This window comes from Selaginella moellendorffii, unplaced genomic scaffold (assembly GCF_000143415.4).
Source record: "Selaginella moellendorffii unplaced genomic scaffold, v1.0 SELMOscaffold_18, whole genome shotgun sequence".
NCBI classification, from domain to species: Eukaryota; Viridiplantae; Streptophyta; class Lycopodiopsida; order Selaginellales; family Selaginellaceae; genus Selaginella; species Selaginella moellendorffii.
Window position 1 is genome coordinate 1,698,479 of NW_003314279.1, and position 20,560 is coordinate 1,719,038.

Below are 20,560 nucleotides of genomic sequence, written 5' to 3' on the forward strand. Positions count from 1 at the left end.
GGATGTTTGAATGGCATCTCCTATCCATCATTTACTAGAGACATAGTCCGTTGGGCCTTATCTATTGCCCTCATGACACTAACCACCACCTTTTGGTGTTTTAGAGTGTTTGGGTGTCCCAATGATGGCCTCTTTGACAATGAACATTTACTTTTACAACATTGATTTACTATATTGCAACATAAGCAACTTATCCCTGATATGGGTATATTTAACTTCTTTATGCCATTAAGAAGTCTTGGGTAACTACCTTCTACTTGTTTAACCAATTACCTGCACCTCTTGCTTAGTTGCCCCATAGTTGTCAAGTCCTACAACTCATTGCTTGGTGCTTCCACACCTCCATCATTATTTGGGTCACCACACTCCAACCACATGCCTTCCAGCATAGGCTATGCCATTCCCATTTCCATTGGGATTCCTTTGGCAAGGGGTTCTCATGAACCCATCAACATAACCTCAAGGCATCACACATTGGCCCATTTGGTGTCTCCACACCATCGGCTCCATGCGTCTGCCTTTATGACACTTTGCACTTGTGTCTAGGTCTTTGCCAAGACCAACTCAGTCGTTTCTCATGCTTACTATCCGTTAGCACTACATCATAGTGTTCGCACACAACTCTACACCAAAGTTGCTTTTTCTAGGAACACCTTTCCCAAGACTTTAGCATGGCACATTTTGCCATCGATGAGATACCCTCTGTTCTCATCCTTGGATCCTATAATCCCCCTCCATCATTCGTGAGGTACAACACACCTCAGTCCAAATGCTTCCATCAATCCTTCAGGATTATTCCTTGACTCTATTTGAGTCCTTCAGCTTTTTGGACTTTGTCATTCGACGACCCATGAGGTCCCACCTTTGAGGTGCCAGCTCATTGGAATACAACTTCTTGTATTCAAGTCTTACTCATAAGGACCATCTTTGCAAGTGTTACTCCGACACTTAGTATCCTCTTTGCCATAAATGCATTCATATTAAGACTAGTCTACCATGTTTGCTAAACACCCTTGTTATCATGTCTTTTGTGTTAGTCTCATTTTAGTCCCAAATACTATTTATGGAAAGTGTCTAATTGAAAGTCGAGAAGACGCTGGAACTACAGATTTGTTCTCTTGGGCAACCTTTTGCCCCTTACGACCACTTGTCCATGTGATGAAAATACCAACTCATCCTCTAAGTACACCCCCAACTCCTTGGGTTGTTCCACCATTTATTAAAGGTAGCCCTAGGTACCATTTCAAAGACTTGTGTCCTCTTCCATATTTGACCTTCCACGGTTATTAATTCCGGTTTTAAATTTATGAGCACCAACTTTAACTATATGAGGGTAATCTTTTGACTCCATTATCATCTTGGAGTTTGCATCTTTCCCGTGATCCCAACTATAGTTGTTTACCATAACTACATTAGCCCGTTTGCTGCGTCAAACGCTCATCTGGATCACATCCTCAACTCTCTGAGGAAACCCTCATTCTATTCCCAAGATCCCAAAGTCGTTCCCTTACTGGCCCTTTTCCATCCACCACATCATGCACAAGTTCACGCATGAACTTGAGTGGAGAGCCATGTCCTCTCGACATGCTACTCCTTGAGGATAGGTCCATACCTAGGACCTTCCAATTCCAATACAAGTGGTGATATACTTGGCCACCAACAAGAGTCGGACTAAGGAATAGCTCCGATACCAAACTGTAAGTGACTACATTTTTCCATTCTACTTTAATCACTTAACCACATCTCCAACCACTTGAAGGAGTTTCATTCACAACCTCCATAAGTCCCACTCAGGACTTGGGGTTTGCTAGCCCCGAGAATGGCATCCATGCCACTCAACCTTTGCACTTAGTCCCAATGCTCCATGTGACCGGTCCCATGACCGACACCCCAAGGCACCACCAACATACCAGCCTGTTACGCTAGGCTATGCCTAATCACCTTGGTCATATTGGTGGTCCCACACCTCCTGTATTGCAATCCCGTCACTCCAAGACTGGGCCATCCGTCCATGAGTGGTCATCCCAGATCCACTCTTTAGCATCCTTAGGATGCCCGCAGACATGGGGAATAGCCTTCCCCAATATCTCCTTTCTGGTCCCCACCAAGTCCCTTTCTGTCTTTGGCCGTGTTCGCCAATACTGCTACTGGATCAGGGCCCATAGGCCCGACCACTAAGTCCCACGGTCCTCTGGGACTTCCTCACCGCATGACTATATCCTTGGTCACTACACCAAAGGACTATTCCTCTTCCTTTCCACAGTCTGGGCCTTTGGGACAACATTTCGGAACACCGTGGCCCTACGCGGGCCTCATGGGTACTCTCCCCACCTTCCGCCTTTGGGTGCTCTAGCCATCGGTTTAGAGCGAGGTTCTGTTGAGCCACGCTAGGTATCCAAGTAGGTAGTGCCACCCACACTTGGACTGGGAGCATCGGCCAGTCGATCTCCCGGGGGAACTAGAGCCGGCTCTTGAACATTTCACCAAGCTACCCCGCTTGTCGGTCCGTGTTCACTTTAGTGTTGGACTTCCCAGTGGGCAGCTTATCACCCAACACTGGGTACAGCCTTCCTAGGCCAAACTAGCCTTTCTTAACTAGCCTAACTCCACTGCAGTCCTCCCCCTTACTATACTTTTGGAGCTCACCAAACCCCCTAGGGTCTGGGAAATGAACGCTTTGGGCTTTCACCCTCTCAGACTCGGACTCGGACTCAGACTCGGTCTCGGTCTCGGTCTCGGTCCCAGTCCTGGTCCCGGTCCCAGTCTCGGTCTCAGTCCCGGTCTCTGTCTCGGTCTCGGTCCCGGTCTCGGTCTCGGTCTCGACTTCAGACTCCATCTCGGTCCCTACGCAAGCCTCGTGGTTACTCTCCCCGCCTTCCGCCTTTGGGTGCTCTAGCCATGGGCTTAGAGCGAGGTTCCATTAAGCCACACCAGGTATCCAAGTAGGTAGTGCCACCCACACTTGGACTGGGAGCATCGGCCAGTCGATCTCCCGGGGGAACTAGAGCCGGCTCTTGAACACTTCACCAAGCTACCCTGCTTGTCGGTCTGTATTCACTCTAGTTTTGGACTTCCCAGTGGTCAGTTCATCACTCAACACTGGGTCTAGCCTACCTGGGCCAAATTGGCCTTTCCTGGCCAAATTGGCTCCACTGCAGTCCTCCCCCTTACTATACTTTTGGAGCTCACCAAACCCCCCAGGGTCTGGGAGACGAATGCTTTGGGCTTTCACCCTCTCAGACTCGAACTCGGACTCGGACTCGGACTCAGACTTGGACTCGGACTCGGACTCGGACTCAGACTCGGACTCGGGCTCAGTCTCGGCCTCGGCCTCGGTCACGGCCTCGGTCCCAGTCTTGGTCTCGGTCCCGGTCTCGGTCTCGGTCTCGGTCCCGGTCTCAGTCCCGGTCTTGGTCTCGACCTCGAACTCCATCTCGGGTCCTTCTCGGACTCCATCTCAGATTCCATCTCGGGTCCATCTCGAACTCCATCTCGGACTCCATCTCGGACTCCATCTTGGGTCCATCTCGGACTCCATCTCGGATTCCATCTCGGGTCCATCTCGGACTCCATCTCGGACTCCATTTTGGGTCCATCTCGGACTCCACCTCGGACTCCAACTCGGGTCCATCTCGGACTTTTTCTCGGACACTTCCACGTGTCATGTGTTGGTCCTTTTGGGTCCCTTTTTGGAGCCTCGCTTATTGCTCGCTTCATGCTCATTCTTTGAGCACTCCATTAGGAGTTCCACTCCCACTCTCAACCTTTCAAGTCGGAGCCTTTTAGTCCAAACGTGTTATGCTCGTTTGGCTTTTGCTTCGGCCACTACCACGTGGCACCCTTTCGGCTCCACTTTTGGGGCTTAGGGATTTGTGTCTCACAGTAAACTCCCACTCCCTCACCAATCTTATCTTCTTGGGATGCATATGGCACCTCCAAATAGATGCTAAGACATACTAAAATAAGGGAATGATGCAAATCAGTGATCATATCAAGACTACCAAACTGTATAACACTCATAGCCACTCCTTACAGAAGACAACTCCAACTCCAACCCCTACTCCTATTGCTACTTCTTCCAAGTCTCCATGACGTCCAACATTTCCAGTCAAGCTTGCTATTGTCTTCCTCGAGCTCCTCAATGATCCATCACTGCCAGAAATGGGGGTATTCAGCATCCACACTTTTTCTACATTCAATGCTACTACTGAACCATCCATGGCCATTTTCACTAGTGCTATACAATCCCCATCACAATTAGAACTTGCTTCTTTTCTTAAGGCATAGGCACTTCCAGTGGTTCGAGAGGTATTCAAGAGGCTCTTATCCAGCCATATATCAACTATATGCTCTTCTCCTTGCTCCATTCTGCAGCATATGTTCACAAAAGGTGGTTATCTTTCCCAAGTGCCACCAACAGCAACCAACTCCTTGGCCTCTTTATTTGAGGACCAAGCTTCTTGGGTCAATAGCAGCAGCTAAGTTTCTAGTCAAGCTTGGAGCTAGGGATAATGTGAAAATAGCAAGTGATGATGTGCCAGATGGGAGTGACGACATTTTCTAGCATTCCAACAGTCATGGCGATGACTTTCAGTGATCAAGAGACTCTAGGAAACTCAAAGACATCAGCAGCACAATCTCCTCCAGTCAAAGCACTTGAACACCTTGGATCTTACAAGTTTTAAAATGTGGCAGTTTCCCTTGTTAAGGAGATCCCGACTACTCAATGTCTTTTATTTAGACCTGCATCATGCTGTTTGCTCTTCTCTACTAACTTTGCCTTTCCAAGACACACTCACAGATCCATGTACTTTATCATGGATCCCTACAAGCTTGATAGACAACACTCTTGCAACTACTCAATCCACTATCTCAACTCCAAGTCCTTTTCCTCACCAACAAGGACCGTCACACAAGGATTTAAGACCCTTGTAGCACCATTTGGACATGGTGCATGCTAGTTAGGGAGTAGAAGGTGGTGCAGCCCTCAAAGGTTGTAGAAACACTGCTCCAATCTCTGTTTTTTACTTTGGCCACACTCAAGAGTCTTTGTATAGCTTCCTTGACACTCAGGGAAGTTTTCTTCAGTCTACAGTAGCTCCATATCACCCTAGAGTCACTACTCAATTGCTTCGACATGGCATTGTAGAGTTGTATGGCTTCAGGTTTCATTATGTTTCAACTTCGATTCTCAGCATGATGTCATCAAGTATGGAACTTTCACAAATACCATGTTCTCTTTTGTCCCTCTTCTTCTACCTTTGTTTCCATCATTTTTATTTCTTCATTACTTCTTATTGTGTTTCCATCATGCTCCTTTATTCCCTCTCTAGATCCCTCAGATAGTTTGTGTTGCACAGTGGATCAACTCAAGGAGTATATTGATATTTTAGACTTTGACTTGTTATATATTGTAACACATAATCCTATTCCAATTAAGGATACTCATCTAATTAATATTCTTGTTCAGTGTTGGTCACCAAAGGAGATTAAGATTTTACAAATATTAAAAAAATGTTAGAAAAGGGTGTTATTTAAAAATCTTAAAATCCTTTATGAACCTCATTTTATGACAAAACTTAATAAGAGTATTTACTTTTGTATAGACTATTGTTTATTAAATGAGATGACTATCCTAGATGTATACACTCTTCTTCATATGATTAATCTTCACACTGGCCTTTTCTAGTTAAACTAACTCCACTTGAATCTTCCCTCCTCTATCCACAACCCAATTTTGTGACCCTTCCATAGATACTTTCTAAAGATTACTTTTCTAAACTTATTATACCATTACATGGAAAGTTTGCTGATATAAAACTGTCCCTTCCAAGCTCTCAGTGTTCTCACTGAGAAACGGGTCATGCCAGATTCCTTCCACTGTGCATTCTCGCACAGTATCACAAAGTTGCTGCTGAATTCCTTGCCAAAGACAGTGGCAGTGGCGTGGAGGAGCCGATCCCGTTCCTTGCTGGATTCCGCTCCTAGAGACTAGGCGTGGACTTCTTGGTCGTGGAGCAAAGTTCCAGGAGCATGGCATGGTCGCTCTGTCCTTTCCTTGTCAGCATCCAGCCATACAGAAGCTGGCCAACCAACACGCTTGCATCCACTGTGATAAAACCAGCATTGTGAGAATTGCGGTGGGATGACAAGTGCATGGAAACCCAGTGGTTGAGATGCTTGCAAATGCTTGTGTCCCATGATTTGTGTTCTCCAGCAGCCATGAGCTCCTGGACAAAAAAAAAACAAGCGAGACTTTTCGATTAGAAACAGCACCATCGTTTTCGTTTGGACGACTTACCTCCAATATCTGCTGAACACCAAAGCTGACGTCCACAGACTTCCACTCTATCCACGGGAGCTCATGGAAAAGATCGTTGCACCACTTGATCCACTTCAAACTAAGCGGCACGAGGCTACTAGCGTAAGTGTGTAGAGCAAGAGCATGAGCTTGTCATGCTGCCTGCCACCGCCGGCTATGGCTTGAGCTTTCAAAGCGTCAAGCCACTCGAAGGGCTGCTTGATGCTTTGGAGCTGAAGCAGCAGCCAGGTGAAAAAGAGGCTACTCACTGGGTCGCTCACGTCGAACAGAGAAGCGGCGTCTATAAGGCACGTAGATGTGGGGGTGGAGGGAATCCGTTTTGCGATGCTCACAACATCTGAAAAGAGTGAAAAAAAAAGAGTTAATCTTGAAAGCTAGCACAGGAGAAAGGGAAGAAATGCATACTTCCAACTTCTGATGCCATTACTTTACTGGCTTGGAAAGTCAATTGATCGAGCTGCAAGGGAGAGTTAGAATCTGCTTCCAGGAAAAGGAAAAAATAGAAAGGAGAAAAGCTCACCTCGGCAAGCCTGGTTACAGTGGAGGAGCAAAGAAGGGTGGAGAAGAGCAATCGTGATTCTGGGCGCGATTGCTGCTGCCAACTACAATCTTGTCGCTGGCGCCTGAAGTAGTCAGTGGCGATGACAAGAAGGCGTCTGGCACAGGAGCGCTAAGAACACGAGCAATGGCCACGCTCCAGTGGAACCTTCCACTTGAGCTCAGACACAGTACAAGAGACTGTCCCGTCGGGCATGACATCGAAAACCACGCCCCCGCCGGGCGATCCATCTTGAGCCCAAACCAATCGAACGCTTAGCAATGACGTGAGGTTTTCTGATCATCTCAATGCTGCAGGACTTAGAAAGAGTAAAGATTCGAAGAGAGTTTGAGACAGTAAGAGGCGGCCTGGAGCATGACTGGCAGCATAACTCATTGCAAACACAAACTCCCGCCATGGACTCCGTTTATCATCGTTACACTAGCAATAGCTCATGTCACCCTTTGGCTGGATGGTCGGTATGCTCTAGATAACACTTTATTCTTAGAGCTTCATGGTGCAAATTCAGTGAGCGTTTGCATGATGTTAAACTTTCTTTGTAGATACTGTCTATCATTTGTGCATTCAAGGTTGAGTCAGGAATCACTAGTGGAATGATACTGTTTTTCTCAATAATTTTTGGAATGACTGACTGGCCTTTTGTGCGGGCTTGATCAGGCTTGGACAACATCAACTCAAAGTGCAAGTATACTTCAGATTGTTTAGTTCTCCTTGGCTTGCGAGTAAAGTTACACAAATTTTTTGATATATCCCAACACGCTCAGCCTGGAGAGGCAGGTGACCATGCAGTAGTGAGAGATGTGATTTGGTGACGATTGCAAGAGACGTGATTTAGTGAGGATCAGAGAATGGAGATCACTTCTAAGTACCTTGTGATTTTTCTATCTGGAAGTCAGATATTGACAAAGGGGGTAGTTATGATAGCTTTGATATAACTGAGATTTTATTTAAAATGGATTTAGCTGAACCTTTAAAAATGCCATTGTAAGGGCCAAGTGTACGGCTACGATGCCATATATTAATATTAGCATAGTGGGATTTTGGTACCCGTTGGATTGGTTTCAATCCAGACCTCTCACTACTGTATATAAGCTAGGGTTTTTGGGCTAATTGATATGCACATTTCTGTATTTCCTTTCTATATTCCATGCACTCGCATTGGTGGAGTTGAGGGGCATCTTTAATTGTCCCTGGGGAGTGCTTGGATTTAGGATTTCGGTTTAGATCTAGCTTTTGCATTGTCTAGATCTAGCCTTTTCCATTTCTTTCTTTTGTTCTTTCCTTTCAGGATTTTGGTTTAAATCTAGCTTTTTGCATTGTCTAGATCTACCATTTCTTTCCAGCTTTTTCTCATTTCTCTTCTTTTGCTCTTTCTTTTGCGTTCATCTTCATGGCTGATCCGCAATCTCCTCCTTTGACTCTAGAGCAGCAGTTGGTTCAATTGCTTGATGCTATGTGCTTGCAATTGAACAACCAAACTCAGTTGATGGCAGCGTTCACGGCACATGGTACAACTCCTCCTGCTCTTGGTGCCAATCCTCGCGTTCGGCCGGAGTTCTTTCATGGGAATCCTGGGGATGATGTGTACCATTAGTTTGATCACTTCACGATAATTGCCACATATCATTCTTGGGATAATACTCGACGTTTGCGTGAGTTCCCCACATGTCTCTAAGGGACGGCATTGCAGTGGTACAATGGATTGAGCGCAGCCACTCGTGGCGATTGGAGTGTTCTTCCGGACGTCTTCAAACACGCCTTCGGACACGCCGACAATTGTGATGATGCCTTCCAACAATTGCATCGTCTTCGCCAAGGGCCATCTGAGCTGGTGATGCAATTTGGCGTTCGTTTCCGAAGTCTTTTGCTTCGTGCGGAGCCAAATATGTTGGAGCAGATCAAGCTAAGAATGTTGTGGCCAGCACTTCATCAAGACCTTGTCGGACTTGTGCATGCACTTGCTCCTGCCACTCTTGACGATGCTCTTCGCTTGGCACAACGTTATGAGACATCGCCTCTTCCACTTCTCACTACATGTCCTTTAGCTCCACTTCCTATGAGTGATGGTCCTGTTCCTATGGAGGTTGATGCTGCTGCTACTCGAGTCCAAGGACAAGGGCGAGGACGTGGTCGTGGCCGTGATGTTCGTTGCTGGGCGTGTGATGAAGTTGGTCATACTTATCGGCGATGTCGGTGCTTTCTGGATTGGCGACCTCCATTTCCTGGGTGGAGACCTTGGCGTCAACAACGTCCCGTTGGTGCTGCTGCGGTGGAAGGTTTGGATACCGAGGTGCATCCAGGAAACGAGGAGTCGCGTGAGTAATGGAGGGACCTTGCGTGAATAAGTTAGTGACCCCTCCATCTTTCTTTCGGGAGTATCATCAAGGGGTTCACTCGGCACCGGTTCATCCAGTGTTTACTTTCCAAGCTCGTTTTTATAACAAGAGGTCTCCTATTCTTCTCTCCGTGTTGGTTGATACAGGTTCGAGTTTATCTTCTATTGCTCAACCTATTGCCACATGTTGTCGTCTACACTTGTGTCATGTGGCGGATCCAGTTTTTATTCTTTATAGCAACGGCCGTACACATGCCTGTGCACGAGATGAGGTGGACTTGGTTGTGCGTGTGGGCGATCTCGAGCTTGAGTTGCAGTCGTTGCGGGTAGTGCCGAGCCAAGCTTTTGACCTCATTCTTGGTATGGATTGGTTGCAGCGCAATCATGCCAAGTGTGACTTTGAGGCTTTTCCCCCTTGTCTCATACTTCCTTATGGTTCATCTATTCCTCTCACTTCTGTACTTCTTCGTCCCTCTACTTCTACTTCTGCTTCTATTACTTTTGTTCCCCCACTATTTCCTTCTATGTTTCCATCTTGTTCTGCTCTTCCCTTTTCTGATCCCTCCAAAGATCTTTGTGTTGTAGCTATTGACCGGCTCATGAAGGAGTATTCTGATCTCTTTGAATTTGACCTATCGTCTGGGGCCAAGATTGCCACACGTCATCCCATTCCAACCGGGGATGCTCATCCAATCAAGGTTCCTGTTCGTCATTGGTCACCCAAGGAGATCAAGATTTTACGTGCAAACATGAAGGAGATGTTGGAGAAGGGTGTTATTCAGAAGTCACGGAGTCCTTGGGCATGTGAACCTCATCTTGTGACAAATCCTGATGGGAGTATTCGTTTCTGCATCGACTATCATCCGTTAAATGAAGTGACGATCCCGGATGTGTACCCTCTTCCTCACACTGCTGATCTCTTGGATCGTCTGGGGCAAAGTCGTTGGTTCACCAAGCTAGATCTTGCTTCTGGGTACTGGCAAGTATCGATGGCCGACGAAGATATTCCTAAGATTTCTTTTCGTACACTGTTTGGTTTGTACAAGTTCTTGGTGATGCCGTTTGGTTTGAACAATGCTCCAGCAACTTTTCAGCGGATGATGGACGAGGTTCTTTGTGATATGCCAGAGGTGACTACTGACTTCATTAATGATGTCTTGATTCACTCGGAGGGGACGTGGGCAGATCACGTTCGTGATGTGTGTAAAGTGTTGGATCGGTTACGGGATGTTGGTTTAAAGCTGAAGCGGTCGAAGTGCGTGTTTGGGTCCAAGGACACAACTTATCTTGGGTACCGTATTTCTCATGAGGGTTTGCAAGTTGATCCTGACAAACTCGTAGCCGTTCTAAAGTTCCCTACTCCAAAGTGTGTGAATGATGTGCAGTGCTTCCTAGGCAAGGTGCAGTATCTCGGTCGTTTTGTGGATCATCTTTCTGATCGCACTGCAGCGTTGCAAACGTTGCTGAAGTCATCAATGTCATCTTTCATCTGGTCCTCATTGCCAGCAATCGACCGTGGAAAAGGTCCCATAAGATCAAACGCCACCAACTCAAACGGACGGGAAACTGCAATTGACTCCAACCGTCCTTCCGTAGCACAAGGGGGAGTATTACGAGCTTGGCACCAAATGCAGCTACGCACATACCGGATAACATCACGTTGCATCTCTGGCCAATAGAAAGACCTGCGCAGCTTCTCGGTCACACGACGATGTCCCATATGCCCACCTAGAACAGGAGAATCATGGTAGGCATGGAGAAACCGTAGAATAAAGATAAAATGCACCACCAGTCGTAAATGATCATTAGGATCCGTCCCCATAAAATAAAGAAGGCCATCTTCAAAACGATATTGAGAATGTAAATGCCGGAAAGGCAAGTTATCAGCAAGTGATGCAGGATCCTCAAACGCATCTTGAAGCCTTCGAATCCACGGCTCAATCTTTTGAGCCTCGCGAACCCATCAAGAGAAGGTAGATCTTGCTCTGCGCCTTGTGGACACTGAACATCAAGTACAGCAACCGCCGACGGCACGGAATCCTCGTCTAGAAAATCCACAGATGCTGGAACAACAGGCTCATCAGAAACATGAGAAGAAAGTGGAGAAGGAAGAGGAGCTCGAGAAAGGGCATCAGCATTAACCATAAAACTCCCTAGGCGATGAACAACATCAAAATCATATATCTGAAGCTTTAAAGCCCATCGAGCAGTACGACCAACCAAGTTCTTCCGCTTCAATAATGAAATAACGGTAGCATGGTCACCTTCAAGTAACGTCCAAGAACCATGTAGATATGCATGAAGTTTCTTGAGACCCCAAACTGTCGCTAAACACTCCTTCTCTATCGTGGAGTAGTTCACTTCTGCTGGTTGTAATGTACAGCTTATATATGCAATGGGATGGCGCTGACCAGGCACACTCGGGCTCTCTTGCATTAACACACCTCCAAGACCAATATCAGAAGCATCAACGCGTAAAATAAAAGGTCGAGTGTAGTCAGGATATGCCAAAACTGGAGGAGTCGACAATAGCTCTTTAAGATCCACAAACACCCGCTCACAATCTGAAGACCATGTTATTATTGCTTCTGACTACTTAACTCGTTGGGTGGAAGTTGGTGCTCTTGCTAGCGCCTCTGCAACTGCTGTTGGATACTTTCTCCTCAATCGAGTGGTGTTCCAACATTCTTGTCCAGAGCGGATTCTTTCGGATAATGGTCCTGCATTTATGGCTGAGGTATTTCATGTTTTGACGTCTCGGTTGGGGATACGCCACACTTTTATGAGTGCTTATCATCCACAATCAGACGGTCTAGTGGAACGGCTCGTTCAGACATTCAAAGGGATGATTGCGAAGTATGTGAACTTTCAGCATTCGGATTGGGATGGTTATTTGCCGTCTCTTCGGCATGCCTATGTCACAGGGGTGTAGAGTTCTGTTGGTGCTTCACCATATAAACTCTTATATGGTCATGATCCAATATTACCAATAGAGCTGGGTTTACCTTCGCGATTGCCACGAACTCCTGATGCTAGGTCATGGGATCAATATTTGACGAGCATTCTTCCATTTGTCCGAGCAGAGTCTGCCGAACACTTAGGCCGCGTACAAGTGGGATAACAACAGCGTTACAACTCCCATTATCGTCCACCTGCAGAGTACAAAGTGGATGATTTGGTGTTAGTCCGTTTTCCCCATCTTACGGTACGTGGTTTATCTAAGGAGCTCCTTGCGTAGTGGAAAGGACCATATCAGATATGGACTTGGAAAGGACCATATCAAGTAATGATTACTATTTCTATATATGGTACTATTTTATTAATTTGTTCTACCAGGTTCCAGGCATCGGGAGAAATTTTTAGGGATGCCATATCCCCCCTTTCCCCTAATTCCACTGCCACCCCACCCTTAGGTTTATTTTTGAGATTGTATGTGGTGTTTAATATAGGTATCCATATCACAGGCATACTTGAAAACTAACTCATGATTTCCATGCATCCCCTTAATTTATGAAACCTTTCTCATTAATTTTCTTCTTCTTCTTCTTACTAATTTTTCTATTGTGGTAACATAAGCTTAGCAACAGTAAAAGTTCAAGCATTAGGAGTTCATTTCTCATCTGTTCTAAAAACTTTATGGCAAACTTTTTATCTCTATTATCAAAATTTTTTTTTCTCTCTGAATTCATAATAGCAACTCACATTTAAATGTGCAATTATGTTTTGAATTGCATGGACCTTTGTTCAAAAATTCAAATTAAAAATATTAAAAATTCAATTAAAAATTATGGATTATCAAAATAAAATTCATGAAACTTTATTTTTCAAGATTGGAAAATTCAATTTAGAATTGCATGATAAAAAATTTTCTAAAATTATTTATAAAATATTGCATGTATTAATCAAGCTCAACACCAGAGTGTAGGGTCATGCACCCTAAGCTCAGAGTTGAGCCCCAAACTCAAGCTGGGAACCTAGACCTGGTAGACACATGCTCTTTGTATTCACCACATACCAAAATACCAAAATGAGGAAATGAATTGGATCATTGGATTAGCCAATTAAGCACTTGGCATTGACCACTTGGACATCCAAGGCTTCTATTAGAGCCTCTTGATCCATATGCAAACTGAGCAACTTGATGCATGCTCTTTGTGTTCACCACATACCAAAATACCAAAATGAGGAAATGAATTGGATCATTGGATTTGCCAATTAAGCACTTGGCATTGAGGACATCCAAGGCTTCTATTAGAGCCTCTTGATCCATATGCAAACTGAACAACTTGGTAAAAGAGAGGAGAGATTAAAAAAAAGTCACTACCTAAGTGTTCCATGAGCTCCATGAGTAGGATGTTTGGATCATTGGCTATGATCTAAAAGCAAAAAAAAGAAGACAAAAAAAAAAACTCATAGAATCAGTGCTCTATGGTTTGCTTGTGATCTCAACAAAACAAAAAAAAAACTAGTCTAGACATCCAAAAGCTCTTCAACATGTCAATCAAGCTTGTCACCATAAAATCATCCTCACTCCTCATCGTCAACCCTGGATCAATCACATTGCCACACACTTAATTGCAGGGACAAAACTATGAATTTCTAGAGTGATCTCCCATTATCCACATAACTCAGCATCAAGAAATGATGCTGTGCCAGGGCATGCGATTGATGGAAGAGGAGGGTGCCTCTCTATGTGACTAGGGTTTGTGCATAAAAAGTTTGTTTAAGATATTCAATTCAATTCCAATTCAAATACCCATTGATTACTTGAGAAGATTTAATCTCAACCATAAAAGAGAACATTCTTAGAATATGCTCAAACATAAGCTGAATCCTTGCAACATTCAATCATTACACGCCTACTGTTTATCTACTATTCAAGTCAATCTGCCCTAATGCAAATCATAATTTCTGTGTTTCTATACTGGAGAGCAGGACAGAAAGACATGTACACAAGACAAGAAGCACGAAGATTTGTGTTACAGCCCACGCATAGATTCCAGTCACAGGTGAATGGAAGAATGTTTAGATCCACTTATGCGAAATTCTATTTATCTCTCTATTATGCTACTTTGATAGTCTTGATGTGCAGCAACTTTCCTCTTGTGCACTGACCCAGACAATGGCATCACAAACTAGAACACCAAACAAGCCTTTGACACACTGTTAGCTCTTTATACAAGTCAAGCTGACCTCCCACAAGACATTTGGGAGATGCTGCCCCTTGATTCAGTTGGGAGCGCAAACATTTTGTATTGATTTTCAAATTTTGGGGTATCACCATTTATTCTTTTAATTGGCTTCACCACCAAACACGAAGAATTGTTGCACAAGGAATCAGAGAAATCGAATCCATCACATTGTTGATCTATGATAAGAAAAAGATAACATTGATTAGTGGCTAATCGATTTTATTGCCTTTCACTTGACGGGAGCAAGACGTTCGCGGGGGTAGGTCGGTCGGTCATGAAATTGACGACTTCTTTGCGTGGGGTAAAAACTAAATGCTCAAAAGTCCTTTTTACAGTAATTCTTACGGCCGGCCGTACTTCGGCCTGCCATTGGTTACCGCTTAATGGCTTCCGAATACAGCCGACTTTTGCTATTGCGTGGTCAAATCTTGCTGGCCTGTTGATGGAAGCAGGGGACTACAAAAGAGCTCTTGCTTATTATCAGGTTGGAAAACGCAAAGTTTATGTTTTCTGAATTTTTATCCATGCAGGAGGCTATTCGATTAAAGCCAAACTTTGCGAACGCTCATTTGAATCTTGGGAACGCCTTGAAAGTAAGTTATGTGGCATGTTCCTAGTAAGCGATCTAAAGATTGTGGTTTTTTAGAATCTTGGTAAAGCTCAGGAGTCCTACTTGCGAGCCATTCAACTCCGGCCAGACTATGCAATTGCGTACGGTACGCGCTACTTTCCAAGATTTCTGAATGCGTCCTGGTCGAGCTTGAGTGTGGAGTCAGACTGTGATCCCTGGCAATAGTGGTCTAACTGGCTGCGTTACCTTGTTTTTTGTTTTTTACATGTGTGTTGATCCTGGAAGCATTTAAAGGGCTATTGTGTTTGACCGAATTCCTAAATGCAGTCATGCTTTCATTGAGAGTTGAACTCAAGACCTCCCGCTTACTAAACGGATGCTCTAACCAACTGAACTATGAAAGCTTATGAAAAGGACAAACAATAATCTGTTCATTAAGTCAAAAATTAATCATTCCGGAGAAAGGACCACGGTAACCCTATTTTCCTTGCAGAAAATGCGCAAAATACTCATTCTTTGTTAGAGCCACTCGTCTCGTTCCCAAACAACTTTGTGACTGACTTCATTTACACCGTTTGTAACAAGCACATTGAGCTGCCTATGCTGAACGCAGGCGGTGAAGGTTGTAGCTGCAAAAACGATTGTTCGGACACATGTGACTGTGTTCAGAAGACCATCGCATCATTCAGGACGTTTGGCAAGCCTTGTTCAATCGTGTACGAATGTGGACCATGGTGCAGCTGCTCATCGAAGTGCTGCAACAAGAGCTCTCAAAGGGGGATACAGAAAAAACTTGCGATTTTCAGGACAGAGGGCAAAGGCCTGGGCCTCCACGCAGAAGAAGCCATTTCCAGAGGCAGTTTCGTATGCGAATATGTGGGTGAGGTGCTTGAAGACAAGGGCTCGCCTTCCACTTACAAGTTTGCAATTGGACCAGAACTTGTGATAGATGCAGAAAAGTACGGCAACGTGGCCAGGTTCGTCAACCATAGTTGTGATGGTGGCAACGTCCACATTGAGTGTGTGTCTTATGGTCACCATGATGGAAGGTTGAGGCACATAACAATGTTTGCCGCGAAAGATATTGCAGCCAGCGAAGAGTTGACATTTGACTACTCTGGTGGTGAGGGGCGATATATTTTTTATGGAGATTGTTGTTGCGGTTCAGATCATTGTTGCACGCGACTGTTCTATGGGTGCTTTTCCAATCTAGACATCTTTGACTGATTGTATGTAACATAAGAAAATACTTTTAAAACTTCACTCAATAACAATCATAAGAATATCAATTCTCAAAAGTCATTTCATTAATTGAAACTTTTACCAGTACCATATGATGATTGGATTGCGAACACAATTCATAGTTAGCAACCAGTCAGCCAAATTCACTCAGATCAACCATTCTTTTATTAACACTAAAGCCAAGTCAAATTAATTTTTGAATTTTTTATTTTTTATTTTTTATTTTTTATAGAAAAAGAAACAGCGACAACGTGTTTGAGTGTTGTTTGAGTGTTTCATGTGGTTTAGGTTCACTAAATAATATACCTGCTTTCTATAAAATGTATACTTTTTCTGGTTTGCAGGGTTTGTAAAATGGTGACAAATTCACTATAGCGGACCTCTAGAAATATTCCACGTGGCAGCTGTGGTCAATGCCTATGTGGCAGGCATCTGGCTCTGAGCTGCACGAGATGCACGTTTTGCATTGTGGCTGGCAGGTCAGACTCAGTGTTCCTCCTTATCCTTCATCCAGAAGTCTGCCGTGGCGTTCCTGCATGGGGGACGTCGCAGCCCGGCCGTACAATGATAGCATGGGGTGGTGTGGTCACAAACTATTATCACTATCACTCCATATGTCGTTTGTAGCAACTTGTTCCGAAGTCCATTGTCATCATCAAAACAGATATAGACAGAGGTCTACAGCTTGATTGATCCATTTGATCAACTCGACACCACCTACTACTACCACCCAGTCTCAACATTTTGCATTCCCGATAACCACAACTACAATTCACAATCATTGGGGCTCCATATGATCAGCATTCAAAAGAACATGACTTTGTAAGGCTGGCAAACCACTCGTTGTTAATTGGTGATCCGAGACTTGGTTTCTGTTCATAAGCACGATACATATTCAAATCAGCTCAACAACTTAAATCTCCAACGACAACCTCACCTGATACTCATCTTCTGCACATGAAATACGAAGAATTAGCAGCAGAAGGCACAGGCACAGCACCTCTACACCCATTTCCTACAGCATTCCACAGCGGGATTTGTAGGCCGACCATCATGCAGGAAAACAAATCAGAATGCTCTTGGTGCGTTGGAGCATAATGCAGCTCGACAAGTCCTACAAGAATAAAGTGAGTGCCGAGGGCATTACCAAAGGCGATCATTTCCTCACAGTAGCATCTATGACTTACTTACCACTCCAGCTTGCGAATGCGGCTCCGTGATGATTCTGTGAGAATGGCGCATCGCTCCTCCATTGCTCCGCCATTGTACACAACCCTCTTTAGGGTTTGTTCGGGGACCAAGATTTAAGGTGTGAACATTTTCTTGGGTTGACAGTGAAATCGTTGTCTTGGAATTCACAGTTCAAAACGGTTGGTTTGAAGCCTACCATGCTACGCGACCTACGCCAGGTCTGGGAATTGAAATTGGGAGTGGCGAATTGGTGTATTGGTGAGGCACATTGGTCAGTTTGAAAGTGGAAACCTTTAGAAAACTTCGACAGTGATCCTAGATATTCACGTCTCATGTTAATTAAGGCAATTCCTAAAGTCTTGAGACATTCAATATTATGTACCATAGATTGTTACACCTTCCCACGCGCTCCACAGGGTCTATGTACGAACTGTTGTTTGTTCTAAATTTTCAGATTTTCCTTGTTAATTAATGCATTAAGGCATTCTGGAGTTCTCCGTAAGTACGTGGCCACAAGAAGGATATATAAGAATGCAGCAGCAAGTGAAAATCATAACACAATGGCTTCCCGTCTCTCTTTCTACTTTGCTCTTGCTGTTCTTCTGCTTCGAATTCCATTTCTTCGACATCAGATGAGGATGTGGGCATCTCTAAGTCACTGTTTGCATGGTGGAAGCTGAATGAGAAGATAGGCTACCTGGTCGCAGACTCGTCTGGGAACAAGGCAACTGGGCTTGTGAAGCAGGCCGGGTCCCAACTTGCTCACACAACTGATGGTATTGTGTTTGATGGTGCAACATACATTTTCATGGGCACCACGCCCTCTCTCTCTGGGCAGACTGATTTTGCTGTTCATGCTTGGGTGAAGGTCCCACCCCGCATGAAGCAGGAACTGTGCGTCATCCAGCAACGCTCTGATCAAATCTATGGTGAGTGGTGGCTATGGATCCTCAATGGCAATCTATGGTTTACGGTGTACAATGGGGAATACCAGTTCAGCATTAAGGGAACAGTGCCAGTCACTGATGGAACTTGGCACCATGTTGCTGCAGTCCGAAATGGCACTGTTGGGTCTATCTACGTTGATTCTAAACTTGAATCAACGTCAGTCACAGAACGGCTCCAAGATAGTCAACCTCAATTCCAACCTACCTGTCTTCATTGGCTATGACCCCCGTGACAACAAACGCTACTTTCATGGTGAACTCTCAGATCTTCAGTGCTGCTGTTGTGCCTGTGGGCTTCAACCCAATGTCTATCTATGGAATCATGTAAGCTTATGCTCCTCTGACATCGATTCACATACGTAAATAAAGAGGAGCTGGTTTGTTATATTCTATGTGCTTCTTATGAATTGAATGTAGAATATTCATTTGTCTAGTGTCCATAGTTCCACAATCCAACAAAGATGTATGGACAGAGTGGCAGCATTCAACATGCGTGGCAGTGCTTTGCCAGAATTCAGCAGCTGAGTGTTGTTTCAGGGAATGGCATGCTCGTACCGCTTGCCTGGAATGGGCATTTGCAGCCTGGACAACAGTATATCGATCTACTCGCTGAATAGGTACTTTGAGGGGCGTTTTAGACTCCATATAGAACAGTTTCAGAAGATGCATGTGAGAAATGTGTATCTTGGAATGCCATCATCTGACAGAGCGACATTTTCATGGCTAAGGTGGTCTTAAATTTTAATTCTTGTATTTGTTGTTTGAAAATAAATTTTTGTTATATCATGTCAATACTGAATTTAAACCTCTGGTCACTCTTGGACCTTATTACCCTTGGAGGGCCTCCGCACTAACATTGTATCGATATAATTTTTCAAGTTTATGTACTAAGCAGCTTTATTTTATTCTAAAAATGAAAAATAAAATAAAAAACAGAGAAAAAAAACTTTATCATCTCTTGCTGGGTTGCTTGTTGTCGTTGTTGATCTGGAGGAGGTTCTGGTCCATGGATTTTGGTAGCAATGATATTGAGAGGTGACAGTGTTTGATGCAAGAGATTCATAATGTTCTTACCAGACTTTGCCTATATTGTCGCCCCCACCAGTACTGCTCAAACAATTCTTGCTCAGTGTGCTGATACGCCAAGGATCTGCAGAGGAGAAAACGGGTCAAAAGCAGTGATGAACTAGTCAAATCGTTTGTTCTCACGCACCTGTTGAAGCACCAATTTGATCTGATCTTCTTTGTAGACCAAAAAAATCCTGATAAAACCGGCACATCCCCTGATTTGTCTTGCACATTGATTTAAACTTGCATTTTCTAACAAGACAATGAGAATCCAACATAAGGAAGGTTGGAATGCTCCAGATTGCATGTTCTGGAACGGGTTGCAGATCAGAAGTGAGGACATTCCAGAAATTCATGATGGAACTGTCTCTGCTACCCTTGCCCTCGGCAGCGGCTTCATGGATGAGAAATACAGACACGTTCTACTGGAACTAGTTAGAAAATTTCAATCGCATGCCCTTTGCAGAAACGAAATAATCTTGAAAGCGAATTTGACCCTGGCAGGAGTGAAATTTACCTCTCCAAGAAGGCTGTAAGAATTTCCTTAAAGCAAAATTTTATACTTGACCACATGGTAAAATCCTTTCCTTTTAATTTGTATTCTTCTAATCTATGGGCTCTAGAGCTATATTTCCATTATGATAGAGTTTTTGCCAAATGGTCGTGCAGGATTGTGTCGAGATTTCTCGAGGTGGACCACATGCCCACACTCTCTCTCTCTCTCTCTCTCTCTCTCTCTCTCTCTCTCTCTCTCTCTCTCTCTCTCTCTCTCTCTCTCTCTCTCTCTCTCTCTCTCTCTCTCTCTCTTAAATGGGGAAATAATTTTTTTTTCATTTCATTAAGTTATTTAAATATATGAGGTCCAAGTGTATAGCTATAATGCTATATATTAATATTAACATAATAAGATTTTAATAGCCATCAGATTGGTTTTAATCCGGACCACTTTGCTTTTGTATATAAACTAGGGTTTTTGGGTTAACATTCTCTTTTCCTCACAAACATAGTTTTTAAAATTTTATTTCCCCATTTATAATTATGTTTTACATTAATGTGTTATTGAAGTAAACTCCATTTAGACATAGGAAGCCCAAATTGCTTTTACATGATCCATTCCATCAAAAGGCGTGTAC

At 44.1% G+C, this 20,560-nt stretch overlaps 1 non-coding gene and 1 pseudogene across 1 annotated transcript; both read right to left on the reverse strand.

The window, feature by feature from the left end:
• The window catches only part of LOC9650357, a 91,481-nt pseudogene that overhangs the window by 47,213 nt on the left and 23,708 nt on the right, over positions 1-20,560 (reverse strand).
• On the reverse strand, positions 15,310-15,383 carry TRNAT-AGU. Its single transcript has one exon. It is a non-coding gene; the product is annotated as a tRNA-Thr (tRNA).